The sequence below is a fragment of the Protobothrops mucrosquamatus genome, unplaced genomic scaffold (genome assembly GCF_001527695.2).
Source record: "Protobothrops mucrosquamatus isolate PMUCROS unplaced genomic scaffold, P.Mucros_1.0 scaffold314, whole genome shotgun sequence".
Taxonomy (NCBI): Eukaryota; Metazoa; Chordata; class Lepidosauria; order Squamata; family Viperidae; genus Protobothrops; species Protobothrops mucrosquamatus.
The window spans coordinates 362,559-382,789 of record NW_015386654.1 but is presented as its reverse complement, the minus strand read 5'-3'; positions in this window follow the sequence as shown (position 1 = coordinate 382,789).

Sequence of the window (20,231 nt, the reverse complement as noted above, 5' to 3'; positions counted from 1 at the left end):
CATCTTTTCACCATATGTGACACAGAATGCTGGACTAGGTGAATCCTTAACTTCATTCAGTTATGTTTTTTTGTTGTTCTTAATTGTTCCTTTTCTCAGTAATCATTATTTACAATAAATGTGATGTTTAACATGACGTCTACAGATCAGGAACATAATTCTCATGTATTTGACCTACTTAAGGCATCTAGAACAAAACAAACTTATATTTTCTTAAGAGCCAAAGGAATTCGGCTATAGGATACAGGTAATGCTTGCTTGTTGATCATTTGTTCAGCAAACATTTAAAGACATGACAGTGCTGAATGAGGAGACTTATGATTGGATCTTGAGGTTGTGGCCATCACAGCATCCCTGCAATCATATCAAAATAATTAGAGTGCTTGACAACCAGTGTGCAATTACAACTGTCAAGTGTCCCATAGTCATGTGATTGCCATTTGCAACTTTCAATGCCAGCTTCTGACAAGTAAAGTCAATGGGAAAGACAGCAGCAAGTTGTAAGTTGTGATCATGTGACATTGAACTTACTAGCAATGTGTGATTCCCTTAACCAGTGGAACAGCTTGCCTCCAGAAATCGTGGGCGCTGCATCACTGGAATTTTCAAGAAGAGGCTAGACAGTCACTTGTCTGAGATGGTATAGGTTCTCCTGCTTGAGTAAGGGGTTGGATTAGAAGACCTCCAAGGTCCCTTCCAGCTTTATTCTATTCTATTCTATTCTATTCTATTCTATTCTATTCTATTCTATTCTATTCTACTGTTGTAAGTCACCATGGTACATGATTTTTTTCACTTTACAACTGCACTGCTTAGCAATGAAGTTGCTAGTCCCAGTTATAGTTGTTAATTGAAGACTATTTGAATATACATAAGATGCTGCAAAGGAGAACCTGAAATCAGAGTATCCTTGAAGGAATTCTGTTGCACTTTATCTTTTCTCTACACAATTAGTTGCAATAAGCCAATGTCAGAAGAGGCATATTTTCTTCTGATCTTCTGTTCTTTTGAGCTCACTGTGCATCTGCTTCCTCTCCCACTCACCTCCTACATGCCATTTGTACACGAATTTCAGCTCCACAGTGCACTCAAACCAGAGAAAAATAGTTAGAAAGGGGAAAAATGCTCTACAAAATTACATTTCTTTCTTTTTTTAAAAAACAGGATGTTGAATATCTGGTGTTCTGAATGATAGCTATTTATCTCCTGTGAGGCAGCACTCATTGGATAATGACTGTCCTCTTCTTCATGTACTTTGATAAAACAAGCTCTGTTTTTCCCCCAATGTAATGTAGAACATCTTAAAGCCAATATTATCAAAAGCCTACTATCTTCTTTTCAATTACATTCACTTGCTTGTGATGAGCTATCTAGGCACAGTTTTTTCCCCAAACAAATCTACTATAACAACTCTGCAGCAGTTGTTATTAGGAAAGTTGAATTTAGTTTTAGTTTGTATAGCTTTCAATATGCATTGTGTGTAGTTCAGTGATGCATACAATGTAGCTTAAGTCCTGTATTTGGACTAATAATATTGTTTTAGTGGTCTCCTACTGCAGAATGGAGCTCAACTTTTATTTCTTTAACAAACTAACCAACCTTTGGAATGTTTAAGGTCAAAATGAGATGCTCAGAGTACCTATTTTATACCTTTAAACCCATGAATTCTCTTTCCAAAAAAGAATACTATAAATGTGTCTCTTGATGTACTCCTTAAACTGATGGAAGGTAGACGCTCTTACTTGCATAATGGCTTGATTTTAAAAGCATTTAAATATGTGTGCCCATATAGTACTTTGTACTTTAACACTACCAATAAAGCAAGAACTGCTAAAGTGCTAATCCAGCATAATCTCCCAGAACCAATTAATATTACATGAACTGTAGACAAATCACCTGAATGGTTATGGTACACACTGATTATTAGTCCAATTCCTAATGAGTCTGAGAACTAAGCTTCACTTAAGTTTGGTGAACCGAAATTCCAATCAAGCAAATAAAGTAAACTGAAATGGGTCCTTCTACTCAGTTAAATCTTTCTTGGCAATATTCACTATATTTTCCAAGTGCTCAGTAGCTGAGGTAGAAAATTTTCCAGTCCTACTGTGGAATCTCAGGTGATCTTCTGCATGAAAATAATGTATATTTGCTGAGCAATAATTGAGGGCCTTCTCCTTCCAGAGAATGTTCTGAGCACAGCTAATACACTTCAAAATCAGCATAAAAATAAACATAGCTAATCCATTCATAATTATTAAAAGCCTGTAACTAATACTACCACAGCAAACAATAAATTCACTGTTCTGAATACTTCTGGAATCTAGATCTAGAAGAAGGAAGAACCTTCACTCTTATAACAGTTAGTTCTACATTTGACACAGAGCCTCAAACGCTCATTGAGATACTGTTATAAACTGTGGAGTGACATGGCACATACGGTTTTATCTCTTCTTAAAAACCATACCCTTATTTCATGTAGGATGTAATAATTCTCTGAGCTCTCCTGCTGCAATTTGTTATTATTGTTATTTTTTCCCAAGAATAAATGAATACATATATTGATGCTTATGAAAACGCACTTTATGGAAGGCAAAGCTAACAGTCATTAGATTTCACACTGCCATGGCATATACTGCATGTTGTTTTGCATACCAAAGTGCATGATGGAAAAACTGATTTGTGCCAGAAAAAAAGTGTAATTCTGGAGGGCTCAGCTGATACAAGTAGAGGATGCTAAATTAACATGAGGTATAATGATTTAGCAATGAAAACATAAAGAACAAATGACGTGGTATATGCAAACCAATCATTAATAATGACAATTAAACACCCTAGTGGTGACAAACTCCAGTTGAATTGGTGAGAAATGAAAAGAAGGACTTTGAAAGGTAGATATGAATATATTACCTGTTTAGATTAATACAGTCTGCCTTTCATGAATATGTGACATCTTTTCTAACTATTGAACCCAGAAGAATCAGATCTCTAGTATTCTTCACTTGCTATTCATCCTTCTCTGATAGAATTTCTAACTTTTTCTCTTATTTTGTCAACAAATGTATTTGCACTGATAATTCTACTGTAGGGATCCCACCATACTTATGAATTTCCAAGCAATTGCCCTTATTAAAACATCCAACTGCATGGCTCTGTTTTAGTTGTCATTAACATAACAGTTTGCCGGACACTGTTAGGTATTTTTTTTAAGTTGACGGTTAACATATTATTAACACATCTCTTATGATCATAAACATACAGAAGAACAACCGTAAACATACAGATGAAAAAACCTCCAACAAATAACAAAAAAAAATCTCCAAATTTTATTTTTCTGTTTCCTAAAGTTTTGTAACGGATTAAATTAGTAAAAAAAGTAGCAAAGTTTAGAAAGTTTATTTACACTTGACAGCATTCATACAAATAGCCAACACTGGCTATGAATGAAGAACTGTAGCATATTAGGATAAAAGGTTTCTTTGAAATATAAACAAGTTTAAAAAACATATGATTTTACAAGGTAGCTGAATAGAGAAAGTACCTTCAGCATGACTTTGCTTTTTATACACTCCCTGTTTTAAACTTAACTGTTTATATCTAATAAATAGCTGGTGTTAATAGACAATACTTTTGCATAAAAGCCATAATAGGCATCATAGTAATAGGCCATCATCATAATCTCATCAAAATTGTAATCTTGCATCAAACATCTGTCTGTCTCTTTGCCTATATTTTTTATTTCCTGAAATAAATTTGCTTAAGCTAAATATTCCTCCAAGTATCTTGAATGTTTGTATAATATCTTTTTTATCTTTTCTAGTCACTGATCTCTGCCTATTTAAAATTAAACCATCATTTACTACTAGATAAACATCTTGATTTCCACTGTTACGATATCATCAAGGTACCAGAGTCAGAGTTAGAGTAAGGAATATAGGATACTTTCTGTCAAATTAGCTTTTAGCTTCTTTCAGGAATCCAAAGTATTTCATTAGTCTATGACTAATTGTTTTTTTGGGAGATATTTTATATTAGTGATTCACTAGCACTTATCTAAATTAAAATGTAAATAACTGCTTCTTCTGACACAAAATGCCCATGGGTCTTTTAACTTAGAAAGGAGATGCCATAAACACTATGTCTAAACCCCACATGATTAATTGTGGGAATACTCTTTTATTTCTAGATCTAGATCTAGATCTAAAGCAGAGTAGGAAATAGGAAGGCTTAAGGCTTCACTAGTATTGTGCAGAAAGTGTAAAGAGTCTCACTGCTCCGGTGACTTGAGGGATAAACTATCTACTTATCCTGAGTAATAAGGAATGTAGGATTTCTGGCTGATAACCTGTGCTTTTGGTGAACAGATGCACTCATCACTAGCATCCTGAAGAACATAATCTTTGTTTTAGTGGCACTTCAATTCACTTCCCATATCTGTGTTTTGCTTTCTAAAGCAATATTCTCAACTTCAGCAACTTTAAAAAAGTATGGACTTCAACTCCCAGAATTCCCTGGGCAGCATGCTGGCTGAGGAATTCTGGTTGAAATCCACAGACTTTAAAGTTGCTGAGGTGGAAAAATACTAATCTAAAGGCTATATAATCTCCTTTCCAAATGCTTTGCTGACCCTAATCATTAGAAAATAATGACACAGAAAAATCTCTTCCACATAAATTAAATCATATTGCTTTACATCCTAGTGATGATATCAATTCAACTCTATTTAAAAACAGATCTGCAAACAACTAGAAGCAAACAAAGTCATAACTAGTAGCCAGCACAGGTTTGTTAAAAAGAGATCATGCCAAAGCAATTTTATCTCATTCTTCGATAAAGTGACTAAACTAGTAGACCAGCGAAACGCAGTGGACGTAGTATACTTAGATTTCAGTAAGGCATTTGACAAAGTAGACCACAACCTACTCCTTGATAAGCTAGGAAAAGGTGGATCTGTAACTGGCTGACAAACCGTACTCAACGAGCAGTTCTCAATGGCACTACATCCACATAGAGAGAAGTAAACAGTGGGGTACCACAAGATTCCGTCTTAGGCCCAGTACTCTTCAATATCTTCATAAATGACTTAGATGAGGGAATTAAAGGGGGACTCATCAAATTGCAGATGACACTAAACTGACAGGAGTAGCCAACACCCCAGAAGACAAACTCAGGATCCAAAAAGATCTTGACAAACTTGAACAATGGGCCCTATCCAACAAAATGAGTTTCAATGTGGAGAAAAGCAAAGTCTTACATTTAGGCAGGAAAAACCAAAGGTACAAATACAGATTGGGCGAGACCTGCTCAAAAACAAGAACTGTGAGAGGGAATTTGGAGTCCTAGTGGACGATCATTTAGCCATGAACCAGCAGTGTGTAGCAGCAGCCAAAAAAAGCTAATATAATCCTGAGTTGTACAAATAGAGGCATAGAATCAAGATCATGCGAGATATTAGTACCGTTTTATAAAACCCTAGTAAGACCACACCTGGAATACTGTAGCCAATTTTGGTTACCATATTACAAAAAATATGTTGAGAGTTTGGAAAAAATTCAGAGAAGAGCAGCTAAGATGATCAAAGGCCTGGAGACTAAAACATAAGAAGAACGGCTACAGGACTTGGATTTGGCTAGTCTAAAGAAAAGAAGAAACAGGGGAGACGTGATAGCAGTGTTCTAGTATCTGAGGGGCTGCCACAAGGCAGAGGGGGCCAGGTTGTTCACCAAAGCACCAGAGGGAAGGACAAGAAACAATGGTTGGAAACTGATCAAAGAGAGAAGCAACCTGGAATTAAGGAGAAACTTCCTAACAGTGAGGACAATCAACCAGTGGAACAGCTTACCCCCAGAAATCGTGGGCGCTCCATCATTGGAGATTTTTAAGAAGAGACTAGACATTCACCTGTCTGATATGGTATAGGTTAGGGTTACGGTATAGGTTCTCCTGCTTGAGCATGGGGCTGGACTAGAAGACCTCCAAGATCCCTTCCAGCTTCTATTCTATTCTATTCTATTCTATTCTATTCTATTCTATTCTATTCTATTCTATTCTATTCTAAACATGGAAAATACCTTTTAAAATACAGTACCTTAAACATTATTTTAAGTTGCATAATTTCTGTCTTGGAGCACTGACATTGGATGGTTTTAATATACTGTATACTGTAAAATAATTTCATTTTTCAATGTACATTTTGGATGGGTTTAATCAGATATTATCAGCAGCTGTAATTTCCCATCAACCTGTTTAGGATACCTAGAAAGCAACATCTCTGCAATTTCAAAGTACTTGAAATAGCAAATTCTATTTTGGAATGTCATCTTGATGTTTTGCTAGGTCACTTTTCAGCTATAGGTTTTGCAATTGAAGGAAAATAGATTCCCCCTATCTAAGATAAAAACAAGTTAATGTATCATGCAAACACTGAGGGAGAGCAATTATAATTTAAAAAGAGGAACCTTCTTCTTTATTTTTTGTTAAATTCCATTTACTGCCATCCTGCTTTTTTATTCCTAACATAATCATTTCACACAAAAAAATCATTATTCCAAACGGCTGGTGACAGTCTTCAGCTACGTATAATATAGTGCAGGCAAAGATACTCTATGCTTTATTATCCTTCCCTCTTAGAGTCCAGTTGAGTAGCATAATAGGAGCCCAGATTATGCTGCGTGTTTTTTTCCCTTAAGTCCCTTCTCCAACCAGAAGCAGGCTGACTGTTTAACGCAGTTCCCTCAGTGCAGCCTCTTGTGGAGTTGAAAATGACACAATAAGGACCTGACTGTTCCCAGATCTCCCTCCCTCCCCTTCTTAGTTCCAGCACAGATTTAGCTAGAAAGCTGCTTTTTGCAGACAGACTGCAGCTGCTCTGCTCTGAATGTAGCAGTACTGGCCTCTTTTTATAACTTCTTTGCTTTGGGGTGGGGGGTAGCTCTGGTAGAAAAATGGAAGGGAAAAAAAATAGAGTGGTGCCTTGTGTAGCTTGTCATCTTGCTTCAGCAGAGACATTTGCAGCAGTAGCAGCGAGTAATTAAGTCAGACTGCACCATTTTCTTCTCACCCTGTAAGAGGGTGATGGTGGCAGCAGCGGCAGGGAGCTGTCCACCCCCATCTACCCACGGACCCACCCACTTCCAGCGGATGTACAGAGGTGGGTTTATCTTGGCTTTCCTCTGAGAGGCACAGTCCATCTGGAGGAATCCCAATAGATCTTTTCAATGTGAAGAAACTCTTTTATATTGGATGGATTTTTATATTCACCTGTCACAGAAATTTCCAGTTGCTTCATGCTTGCTGCCAGGAACTCTTCTTCTGCTACTGTGCATTCTGTGTTCATGCAAGGGGATCACAAGAGATTCTTAATTCAGGATATCATGCTGAATTATGGATGCTGCAGAGGCTAGAGCACAGCTGTGACCTATCACAGACAGCTTGAGGAGGAGGAGGAGGAGGAGAGGAGGAGGACAAGGCTTGCCCAGTGAATATCTGGCTTCCAGGATTACCTTGGTAGTGTCCTTGTAAGATAAACAAATCTCTTGGATATCTGGGTACCTGAACGGAAACTCCAAGCTGATATCCCCTCTCCAAAATGGCTCATGCTGCTGCTTCTATCAAAAAAGTCCGGGAAGCAGAAATTGATGAAAGGGAGAAGGAGAAAGAAAAGGAGAGGAAAAGGCAGAGGAGAATATCTAGAGAAAATCGGAAGCGCAAGGTATGAGCAAACATTATTTCCCTTTACTGTACTGCATAGTACAGGGATACCTTCAGCAAGATAATAACAACATTTTTGTTCTTTCATTCTAGAATATCTGCATGCCTTTGCTTCTCAAAAATGATTCTGTGCTTTCAGTAATCTTGCTACACTGACAGCAGTGCAGATGTGTAAATAAAGCTAGTGGCACTAATACATAGTTTTTTCTTTATCCTCAAACCAAACAAATCTGGTTTGATCACTTTAGGCAGGTATTTTTTGGGCCTGACTTAAAATTGTTTACTGGCAGGCAGAAAGAGACTTCGTGCTCCATTTAATCAGGTTAGGTTTTGAGGTTTGTGGCACTGTTTCTCCTCTTTCTTAGTCTTTGCTTCAAATGGCATGCAGTTTCACATAAAATCCTGTAAACAAACTTAAGTTCTTCTGCTTGCAGTGATGTACTATTAGATTTTAATACTCTGGTAAACTACTCTTTGTATAGTCCTATGTTTCTTAACCCAGGCATAGAAAAATGATGTATAGCATATTATTGTTTAAACTAAATTCAATTGAAAATAAAATTTGGCCTTATTCTCACTTACAGGCCAACCATTCTTGAATTATTTCTTTCGAGAAGCATTGTAATTCAACTGATTTTGAATTGTGATTGGCACAGGAAAATAAGTGACAGTTGATTTGTGGTTTTTTTAAAAAAAATAAACACAATCACAAATAGCCAAATACTAACAAGTTGTTCATTTTGCTGATTAATAACAGTTAGCTGTATAACTGTTTCACATATTGAATGAGAAAATAATTATGAGCATATTGAGGAAGTACTTATGACATTATATTGCTTGGAGACATTTCACATTCAGAATATAGGGATGTTTATGGGCCTAGACATTTTAAAAATATATAGTCACAGGTGCCAATCATATAAGTGTTGTTATTTCTGGATTTCACTAGTTGTGAAGTAATGGCAAATTGAATCTCTCCGTAGGCTTGTTGAAATAGATATGAGCGTTTAGTCCACAGCACCCTGCTTATTTTGCAGAAAAGTATAATTTCATATGGAAAAGAAATCTTTATATATGAAACAACCATTAATATATAGGAAATACCTATATTTTAACTCCCCTTTATTTATACCTTACCTTTTGTACAAGTTGTTTGTGTTCTATAACACTTCATAGTAAGCTGCAGACACATTCTGTTATGTATAATATGCTTAGGGTCAAATGAATATGTCCAGTCATGCTTCATTTTAATTTACAGATCTTTTCACAAATTACCAGAATTACTGTTCCTGCTGTTCTTGTTTAGTATATGCCTGGACTGTTTCTCATTTTCTTATATGGCATTGTGAAATGAATGAATTAGTGTTAATAATTTTTTCTTAAACCACCAATTTATTATGTTGCTAAATACCTTTGTGATACCTGAAGTGACATGTCTGACTCTTTAAATACTTTGTTTGCTGTGTTAATTGAGTTGCAATAGAATTTTCTTTAGCACAATATGAGTATCATTTTAAGTACAGCCACAGCTTGATGCTCCCAGACAGATTGTGTTCAGTATCCTAATTCTTCAAACAGAATGCTGTAGAAATAATAATCCCTTGGTTGTGATTTTCTTTCAATGAACCGATCTACTAACTAAAACATATTTGAGAGGAAGCAACTAAATTTCATTTTTAATGTGTGCCATTGTGCCCACAGGGGAAAAAATGACAATAAAGGTTATCTATCTATCTATCTATCTATCTATCTATCTATCTATCTATCTATCTATCTATCTATCTATCTATCTATCTATCTATCTATCTATCTATCATAATATACGAATAGAGCTCAAAAATGCTTATAGGTCAGTGATGGTGAACTTTTTAGAGACCCAGTGCCCAAACTGCAACCCAAAACCCACTTATTTATCATTGGGTGCCAGGTGGGCATGGCCGCGGTGGTAATAGCAGACTGGGTGGGCGGGGCCAGGGCGGTGGGGGCCAGTCCCTCACCATCTCTGGGGCATGGCACGTGTGCCCACAGAGAAGACTCTGAGTGCCGCCTCTGGCATCTGTGCCATATGTTCGCCACCACTGTTATAGGTTATGCTCAAGGATTGGATGGCTTGTGGTGATAAGATATTGTACATCTCTGCTTTTCTAAATTGGTTTTAAATGTGATGCTAGGGCTTTTAATTAAAGTTGATATAATTAAATCAGTATCTTCTGACATTTCAGTGCTCTACAGCTTTGATTAGAACCAGAGACACATTGAACAGGTCACAAATTACTAATATAGTGGCCACAGAAGATGGAAAGATCAGGATGTTCTGATATAAGGATAGGCCAGTGCTGCTCAGAATATTCAAGGAAAATATTACAGTTATGTTTGTTTTGTTCCATTTCATATTCTGCCATCAGCTTCCCTATGCCTGTATTTTACTGCAGCAATACAGTATTACATAAATAGGTATCTTAGCTGTATAGTGCACTTGCTTTCTAATAAGGTGAATGTGGTTTAACTTTATTGTTTTTACCTTGCAGAAGTATATATTAAGGAAAGCAAATGCATGATAATTGTCAGAACTGTACATATGCTGTATATGTGGTTATAAAAGCTGTGGAAAACATGAAGTGTCTTGAAATATTGGTATGAGAAATCGTCATTGTTTGATGGCTTCTTTTTTAACTTTAGAAAAAGGTATAAACTTCCTATATAGATATTTACACACATAAATGTGAGTTTAAGTCTGATAAACTGAATGTGAGATATCATCATGCACACAGTGGTGGGATTCAAATATGTGAACAACCGGTTCTCTGTGTGGATGCCACTTCCGGAAGTCCATTCTGGGCCTGGGCAACAAAAAATTAGCTACCAGTTCTGCCAAAGTGGTGCGAACTGGCTGAATCCCACCACTGAATGCACAGAGAAAACAGTTTGGTGTACCATTTTGTTCAGGCCACCAAAGAGTGAAGCTATATGTTTTCTCTGAGTGATTCATATAAACACTGAGGTTGTAATTCATCCAAAAAGTTCATCTTGGAGGAAGGAGGATGCAGAAAGCTCATATTGAAAGAGGGACATGGAAGAGGAAGCGATCTCAAATCCTAAAATTTATGGAGCAAATGCATGCGTAGATCTGTGTGGTTGAACTGACACAGGTGAATCCTATACGATCCCATTGCGTGTCTGAACCTGATCATTATATTTTTAAACCATGATTTATCTCTTTATACAATAGCAAACCCAACAAATCATGGCTTAATATAAAAATTATAAGAAGCAGTATAAAACAGAGGAGCTGAATAAGAAGGTTAAATGATATATCATATGATTAATGAAATAATATTCACAATGTTAGCAGGTAGATCAATTTCAGTGTTTCAATTTGGAACTCATTGGCCTATTTATAAACTAAGATAGAGATGGGAAGGCTCTGCAGATGAGCTTTGGTCAGCAAGATCAATAGTCATAAATATGCAAATATTCAGAAATGTGGTTTCTGAAAACTTTTGAAGTCTGCAGGATTCCTACTGCTGGCGTAATGGAATATATTTATTCATTTAATTTATTAATTCTTTATGAATCAAAGCAAAGTAGTAAAATAAAGCAATATATTTATCAGTAGATTTCTGAGAACGATAATCAAGAAAAAACATAAGACAAACAATTTCCTCAGCTAGTGAAGGCTATTGCTGAGTTGATCAAGTCTTAGAGAGCAGCTGAATAAGAAGCCTTAAAAATTGTAAGCCAAGAAAAGAAAAAGCTAAAAAAAATGAATTGGAATATGGAATCCTGTGAAAAACAAGAAAAATACTGTACATTTAAATGTTTTCAACATGCTACATTACCTTTCCATTAGAAATTAAATAGAAGCCCAGATCTTTCTCTGATATGGTAATTTTCTGTATGCATTCTAAAATGGAATAACCCAGTATGACTCTCTCATTTCAGTTCAGTGACTTTTGAAGAAATTTGTTTCTCAACGCAAAGGGCAAAATAGCATCATTCCCCATTTCATGTAGGGAATCAAATTTAGGATATGAATAATGCACTGTGTGCAATAGGATGGTTTGAGAAATATAAGACTATTGCACAGAAAAATCCAAGGGTATAGCATAGTTGGGAGGACTAAAAAGATTAAATAGCTATTTTTAGCACTATCTCTAAAGCTATTCCTTTTATTCTGCCTAGTTAATTTTACTCTGCTTTAGTCAGAATTCTGGAAGAGACAATGAAAATAGGAAGACAGAACATATAGGAACGAGAATTGTATGTAGCAGGAGCTTCAGGAGTAAGGAAAATATGTTGATTTGAAATAACAAAAGGTTTTGCTACAGCTTTCTTGTATCTGCAAGTTGCCCATAATTTTGTATTAAAAACATCACAAAAGACTGTGATGAGTGTAGTAGAGCATTAGAATATTTCACCCTTTTGGTGATCTGATTATGGTTCAAAGGTTCAGGGCTCAAGAGTTTTCTTTTTCTTTGCTTCACACCAACACCATTTTAAAATTATTTTCAGATCTATCGAAAAGCAGCCACACACGGACTGTTTGCCAAATGGAGGCATTCTCTGTAGGACCCTTTCAGAGTGTTTACACGTGAATTCTAAATCTCTAAATTTAGAAAAATTATTCCTTTGAATTCAAAGAGGGTGTCACATGGTCTTTTCACAATCTGGCCAGAAAAGCTGGAATTATTTTTAAGCACTTGAGAATTTTACTATTTCATGTAGTTCCCATTATGTTGCCAGTCATGAACATCTTAAGATGTTTCATGTTTAATAATGCACACACTGCTTAATTATTTAGTCTTTCTATTATGTTGTATAACAATTTTACGCTGCTTGACATTTCTGAACTTGACAGTAGACTGTTGGACTGCCATGTAATGAAAATCACCAGGTAAACCTATGTTTCCTATAAAGTTTATTTTCAGAACAATATGTAACAATGGTAAGGTTGGACTATTTAAGTTGCTGGTGAAAAAGTTATAACAGAGTTTTTTGGATCCACAATATAGCTTTGAATATAGATTGCAACCATCCATGTTTTAAAGTACATTTAAAGCAAGTATCCCAATAACTTTAAATAAATTGTGGAAAATTAACTTTTAACTTTGTTTTAAAAACAAAGCTCATAGATAAATAACCTTTGGAAAAGGGATTAAAACAGATATCAAACAGAAAGATACAAAATGAAAGATTAAACAAAATCCAGTATAAGCCATAAGGCCACACTAACATTTTTTTTTATCAAAAAATACTATGTCTCAAAGGTCCAATCAAACAAAAATCTGCACATTAATACTAGGCCTTAATTATGTGGCTACCATATCTAGTCTGGTTTTGTTCTGTTTTGCTGTTATTTAGTAATCTTCTGGACTTTTATAGACCTGATATGATTATCTTGTGGAATACGAAAAATATTAATAAATAAGTGGTATTACTTTTAATGCCCATCTACCCACAAGGTATCTTCCCACAAATATTGCCATCTAGCTGGGATTATGTTATTATAGCCAATCTCAATAAAAATGGTTTTAGCCTTCTTGTGGAGTTAATTTTCTAATGTGATCTACATCCTGGCGGTAACATCCCAAGTGTTGGGAACCTTCAGTTTGGAGCCTGAGAATTATATTTGGTGATGTACAGGAGAGTGTTAGTTGAAGTGGCCAATCTCAAATAACATGCTCCAATACACCACTAAATACAATTAAAGTGAATTTAATTAGACTGAAATTTAATTTAAGTAGACGTAAAATTATATATTTTACCCACTGATGTATTCAGAAAATTTACTTACTTACTTTAAAACAATTTTTGACCACTTAATACTTTCAACTAAGGACCAAATTAAGAAAAACACTTTACACTAACTTTGTTACCGTTTATAGATGTGGTTACCTCTGATGATAAGACCTTTGTTTTCTTTGTTTAGAACACTCTCAACAAATAAGGAGTGTTTTAAGTTACACATATTAAATTGTGTCTATATGGAACTAAAAAGTTTTTACAAATTTAGCTAAAATATTGTGTAATTTTATGTTTTATTTCAAGCTAGTCGAGTGGTTTAGAGCAGGGTCCCCAACCCCCGATCTATGAACCAGCAACTGGGCCGCACAAACAAGCAAAGCCCCATCCGTGGGATGCAGGCAGTACATGAAACCACGCCCCCTTCGGTCCACGGAAAAACCTCTCTCCACACAACTGGTCCCTGGTGCCCAAAAGGTTGGGGACCTCTGGTTTAGAGCAGTATGGCAAAACAGCTGTATTCACAGTTCATAGTTTGTTCCATCCATGCATAAGTGAGGTACATATGCAGTATCATGTTGTGATAAAACTGTGAGGTACACATGTAGTATCATGTTGTGATAAAACTATGTTAACTTTTAATTATCATATTTCATCATTCATATTTCATCATTCATTTTAATATATTTGGCTAGGCTAATTAATAATATTTATTCTCACTGTGACATTGTATTGGTATGATATGTTTATTATGAGTCATTTAATGTGACAGAAATACTGTATAAATAATGGTATAAATAAATATTAGAATAGAGTGTTTTTATGTCTGAATCGACTTATATCTCTGTATACAAATACAACCTATTTTCGAACGAGACAGAGACTATGATCGTTCTTCCCTAATGACACTAATTATGTGACTACTTAAGTGTATATTCTTGTCGGAAGAATCTACCGATTCTTATTCGTCAAAATTAACCAGCTCATAAATTAATAATTTGAAATTACCTATCAAACCGAGTCTAGCAAAACCACAAGATTGTTATTTCATCCTTATTGTCAAATCAACCACGAGGTTTATGGATATTATCTAAAAATGAAATGGATCAGTTTTCACCAAATGTATGTCAAGTATAGCAAAGCTGATGTAAAATGCTGCTGCTGCATTTTATTTTATCTACACGGCATAAACTCATTAGTAGGATAAGAGCTCGTATCTTTTTCTATAGCAAAAAAAATTGCTGTAAGAGGATTTGTAGAAGAGAAGGGGTTTTGCACATATGGATCAATGGAAAATATCTAATCACTGTTTGATTGCCTGCCATTGTTAAGTACGTAAATGATTGGCTTTAGAGAGGAATAGCAATTTCATACATTTTAATGTTAACAATCAATGAATTTATTCTTACATATAGTTAGATTGCTTCTGATAATTTTTAAAAAAAATGACAGCAAATCCATACTGCTATTGTATACAGAGAGAGAGAGAGAGAGAGAGAGAGAGAGAGAGAGAGAGTATACAGTACAGTGTAGGATAGATATCTCTTCTCTCCCCTGCCTTTTTGTTCCTTCAAGTCAGTGTTGCTTCCTGTAGACTGCCTGGACAACTCCCTAGAGTTAACTTGGGAAGATTTTAGAAACGGTTTTTCACTGTCTAAGATTGCGAGAGAGTGACTGGCCCACAGTGACCCAGATGGCTTGGGTCTAGGCCAGGGGTAGGGAACCTTGGCTCTTTTATGACTCAACTCCCAGAATTCCTGAGCCAGCATGTCCACGAGTCATAAAAGAGCCAAGGTTGCTTATCCCTGGTCTAGGCTCTCCAGAGACTGGAACTTATGATCTCTTGGTTTCTAGCCTGATGCCATTATCACTACATCGAACTGGCTCATAGATATATCTATATTATATATCTTTATCTTATTCTATAAAGTGAAGAAGGATTGAGGAAAGCAGAAATGGCACTGTTGGTACGGTACTAGTAATGGTTGTGGATGATAGAGAAAATGGAAGCTTTCAGTGCCGCCGAAGTTTGGTAATAGAATCTAGGCAAATGCTTGCGGGAAGGGTACTTTTGGTAGGCTGAATGCAACCCATGATTATGAACCTACATCTTTGGCATGTACTTAAAAATCAACAATAGAAAAGTTTTCAGGCTCAAAAGGTTTTCAGCACAGGGAATAATTTTCTCATTGCTTTTCTTTGTACATGGGCAGCCAGTATTTTCACATCTCCTTTGTGTTTCCGTTAATATCATTGTCTTTTAAAAGGTTAGCATTGCTATCTTACAAAGTTAGAATTGCTATATCATGTAGGCAAACCACTTTGAATATTTGTCATCCATTCTATAAATGCAAAAATAGTGCTGTTACATCCTTGGTACTGCTTTATATAGATTCTCTTGGATATATTTAGCAGTATTAGTGAAATGCTAATACATTTGGTCACTTCTGTTAACAATAATTAATAGTGCTCTGGTAGCAACGACATCTCTATTGTTTTAAACAATATATTGATGTAAACAGTTAACCAAATGCCACAAATAGAAAAAAATTGTATTTAAGAAAAATATAAATCTTTTTAGGTCTTTTTAATGATTTTATGTGCTATAATTGGTATATAGCTGTCCGATCCATCAGGTCTCAAGAGGTGTTCTGCATCTACTGTTAATAAAGTGCTCTTTGAGGGTTTGTCTTTACGTCTTTTGTCTTTACTTAGTGTTGCGTGAGATCAATAAGAATAGAAACACATCCAGATTAGAAAAACCAAAGGCAAACAAATACCAGCTTTCAAACATGATAAATATTATGAAGTGATAAGGTACCTCAAAGTTTACTAAAGAGAAGACCATTCTAGTAAAGAAGATTTCAGCCTATGAATGAATCCCTGCAGTCAGAATACATTCTGTTAATTTGTAGTACATATTCTTATTTTTTGCCAGAAATAGGCCATTCTTCTATTCCCCAAAACTGGTTGACTGGCCAGCTCATATTCAATGCCAGTAGTTAATGCATTAGACATCCAGTGACCCTACTTTCAGTAGAAAATGACTTGGATGATATGTAAAAGAACAGAAATGTATACAGATAGTCCTATAGTTAGAACCATAATTAAGTCTGAAAATTCAGTCATAAATCATGCTGGTCATTAAGTGGCTCATCACATTTCTAGCAAAAATGTTGTAAATTGTGATCACCTGACTGTGGGATGCTGCAAACAGCTATAAATGCAGGCTGGTTGCCAAGAGTCCAAAATGCAATCATGTGACCATGGAGGGGGCAAGTTATCAAAACTTCAAATATGTACCTTTTTTGGGTCTGTTATAACTTGGAAAAGTTGCCAAGTGACCAGTCATAAGTCAAGGACTAACTGTAGAATACTTTTTTGAAAGTTTGAGTAGATATAGTTATGTATAATTGAAACAACATATGGAATACCCTCAAGCTTTGTGTTAGCTATTCTGAGTACTATTATTTGTGAAATAGGATGTACAAATTCAATAAACTTTCAAATGGAAATGAGCAATGGTAAAGCATAAAGCATCTTCTAATGGTGTTTTTAGAATCCTAACAAATGTTAGTTTTTAAAATCTAATGTAGAACTGGAATTAAGAATATATTAGTTCCCCAAAGGGTACAGTGTTACAAGTTCTAGGACCAAATCATTCATGGTACAACAAACCAGTTAGATTTAAGATATCCTGCACTTTGAATGGCCCTTAGGGTATTTTGAAAAAAGTGCAAGAAACTTCAAAAGTAAAAAAACTTCTGACTGTTTCGCATTGTTTGTGCTTTCATTGTATAATGGATTGATATATAACATAGATTACTATAACAATTGGCCTGTTCTTATTCCTTAGCTGCCACTGGATATAATATAACAGATCCACAACAGCTGTATTAATAACATGATCTTGGGAAATGTCCACCCTTCTATAAAGACTTTGAAACTTGGTCCTTAATTATACTGAAGGTTGGAATGCTGTTTACTCCCTTAATCAGGCCAAAAATGGAATTAGTTGCTTTGATAGCTTTGAAACATTTTACAACACCGAACTTGGAAAAATATGTATCCCTTTGTTTTGGATATCTATATGGGTGCAAATAATCTAAATATTACAGATACTACTAAACATACTATTTTTCTATTTTTACCTGGTTTATAAGAATATTTATTTATATCTAAATATTTACAGTATATATCAGTGGTGGCGAACCTATGACACGGGTGCCAGAGGCGGCACTTAGAGCCCTCTCTGTGGGCATGCACGCCGTCGCCCCAGTCCTAGGCCTTCAGCTGGGTTTTATAAAACCTTTTCACTTTAGGCCTCCGCCACCGTGTGCAAAAAAAAAAAAAAAGTTTCAATCAATCAGTCAAATTCAACTTCTCGCCGGGAAAAAAAAGATCTTGCAAAGTTGGAATTGATTTATTGAACTTTTTAGTCCCACCCAGTCTGCCATTACCACTGCAGTCATGCCCACCTAATGGGGCCACACCCACCCAATGGGCCACACCCACTCGGCACTCGACGATGCATAAGTGGGTTTTGGTTTGCAGTTTGGGCACTCGGTCTCTAAAAGGTTCGCCATCACTGGTATATATTGCAAAATCTTGTATATTTGCTTTCTTTAAAAAAAAAAGCAGCATTCTTCTAATACCATAAATTGCCTAGGCGATTGCCTGTGTAAAACATGGTTTTCCTTTTTCTCTCTCTGTTCAGACACTTGTTTCCTCATCAAACACTTAGGGCAAACTTTGTTTGGTTTTTTTGACTAGGAGACACTGAGAGGTACAATGTGTGTAACAGACATTGTAATGTAATAGAGAAAGTAATGAAGGGGGTTTCAGGCTCCATGCCTTGGGTGTAGGAGCCAGATACTGTATCCCAAGTATGAATGATCACAAATAATTCTGCAGGATCCAATGTGGGTCAATCATCGGGATCAGAGGTTTAGTCTTCCAAGCTTTTGGCCTTGTGCCGGAGGTTTTCCCTGAGAATGGGCACCAGCATGAGTCCAGAAGCTTGGAAAACTAAGCCTCGGTCCTGGTGACTGACCCATATTGGATCCTGCAACATTATTCTGGGACATATGTCTTCGCCTTCATTCAATATATCTATTGCTTTGGTCATTGAATTAGTTGGTGCAATTCTAAGTGCTGATCTTAGCTCTCCATAGTTCCACCTACCAATCCATCTCTTCCTATAAGGTTCTGTACATTCTTTCCAAAAAGGAATGCCGTGTGTTACTGCATTATGTGAAACAAAGGTGATGACAGTCTGGAGGTAGATTTGATGACTCCTTGCAGTTTGTGGACTCTGGGTTCAATAGACTTTCAAAAGTTTTTGCCTCAACAACTTCAGTTGCTAATTGTCATGGTTTGTCTTTGTAATAAGTTTTTTAAAATGACATTTAGTTTTCTTTTCAGTTTGTTTGGGCAATGTAAAAATGATGCAATTGTTATTGTAAGTATCTAGAGCAGTGGTGGCGAACCTTTTAGAGACCGAGTGCCCAAACTGCAACCCAAAACCCACTTATGCATCGCCGGGTGCCGGGTGGGCATGGCCACCAAGCTGTCGGCTCGCTCACTTGCTCGCTGTCCGCTCCGACTTGTGCTCACTCTCTCGCTGTCTGCAGCAAATGCTGCTTCTGCAGAAAGTTGCTCCTTTTATAGCCTCTCGCCTATTCCCAGACTGCGCATGCGCGGAGAGGAAGAGGGAGCAGCTCGGCCCAGCAATGGCTCGCGTGCCACCAGAGACGGCTCCACATGTCGCCTGTGGCACGCATGCCATAGGTTCGCCACCACAGAATGGGAATTATTTTGTATAAAATCAGCATGCTTTCAAAAATGTTATCAAAACTTAAAACCATAGTCAAATTCTAATTATATTCATTATGCTGAGATTATATGCTAAATAGCTCCTAAATAAACTGTATATTTATTTATGAGACTGTTATATTTGCCCCATTTGCATTTGATTCTAACTGGAGATTAAGTATGTATTTCTGTATCAATAAATATATATCTAACAAGATTTCAGTTTACTTTTAATGCATGCAATAAAATTATTAGACAGCATTGTTCTTTCTGAGATGTTTTGATGGCATTCTGTGTCATGTTTCCTTGAAAATTGAAGGCAAAGTTCTGGCCTAAAAGAGGAAATAGCCCCAGTTTTCTTAAGGATATGAAAATATATCCTTTTGCTTGATGTTCCAGACAAATATTCAAATGTGTTGTACTTGTTAAAACATGGCTTGCTGACTCCTTAAGCTTAGTAAAAGTTTTTAAACTGCCTTGCCCATCTATAGGATCCCTTATCAGGATGGGGTTGCATGGGATGGGGGAGATCACATCCCTGCAAACTCTTCTTAAACTTTCAGCAGATCTCGATGACATCCTTCAAGGTATTCTTCTAGAGATGTTTCAAATTTGGGTGAAGATAGATTTCTTATTGGTTTTATTCAGTAGATTCAGTGGGTTTTTTTTAAAGGGGGGAGATGGAAGAAAATAGTTGACTAGATAAAATTTCACATCCCTCACCTTCATATGGTAGTTATGATTAAGACTGTTCCCAAAACACATTTATATCACCATAAATCAGATAGGTAGTTTCATGTTTTATTTTTGAGTTATTGTGTAGTTTAATTTATAGAAACTACTCAAATGCCATAGTCTTGCAAGTTGTGAAAAAGAATTCTGGACAGCATGACTCATAAATGCAATGAAGGAAAAAAACACAGCATGAAGGAATATGCTATAATTGCATGAAATGTCATTTTTGAAGT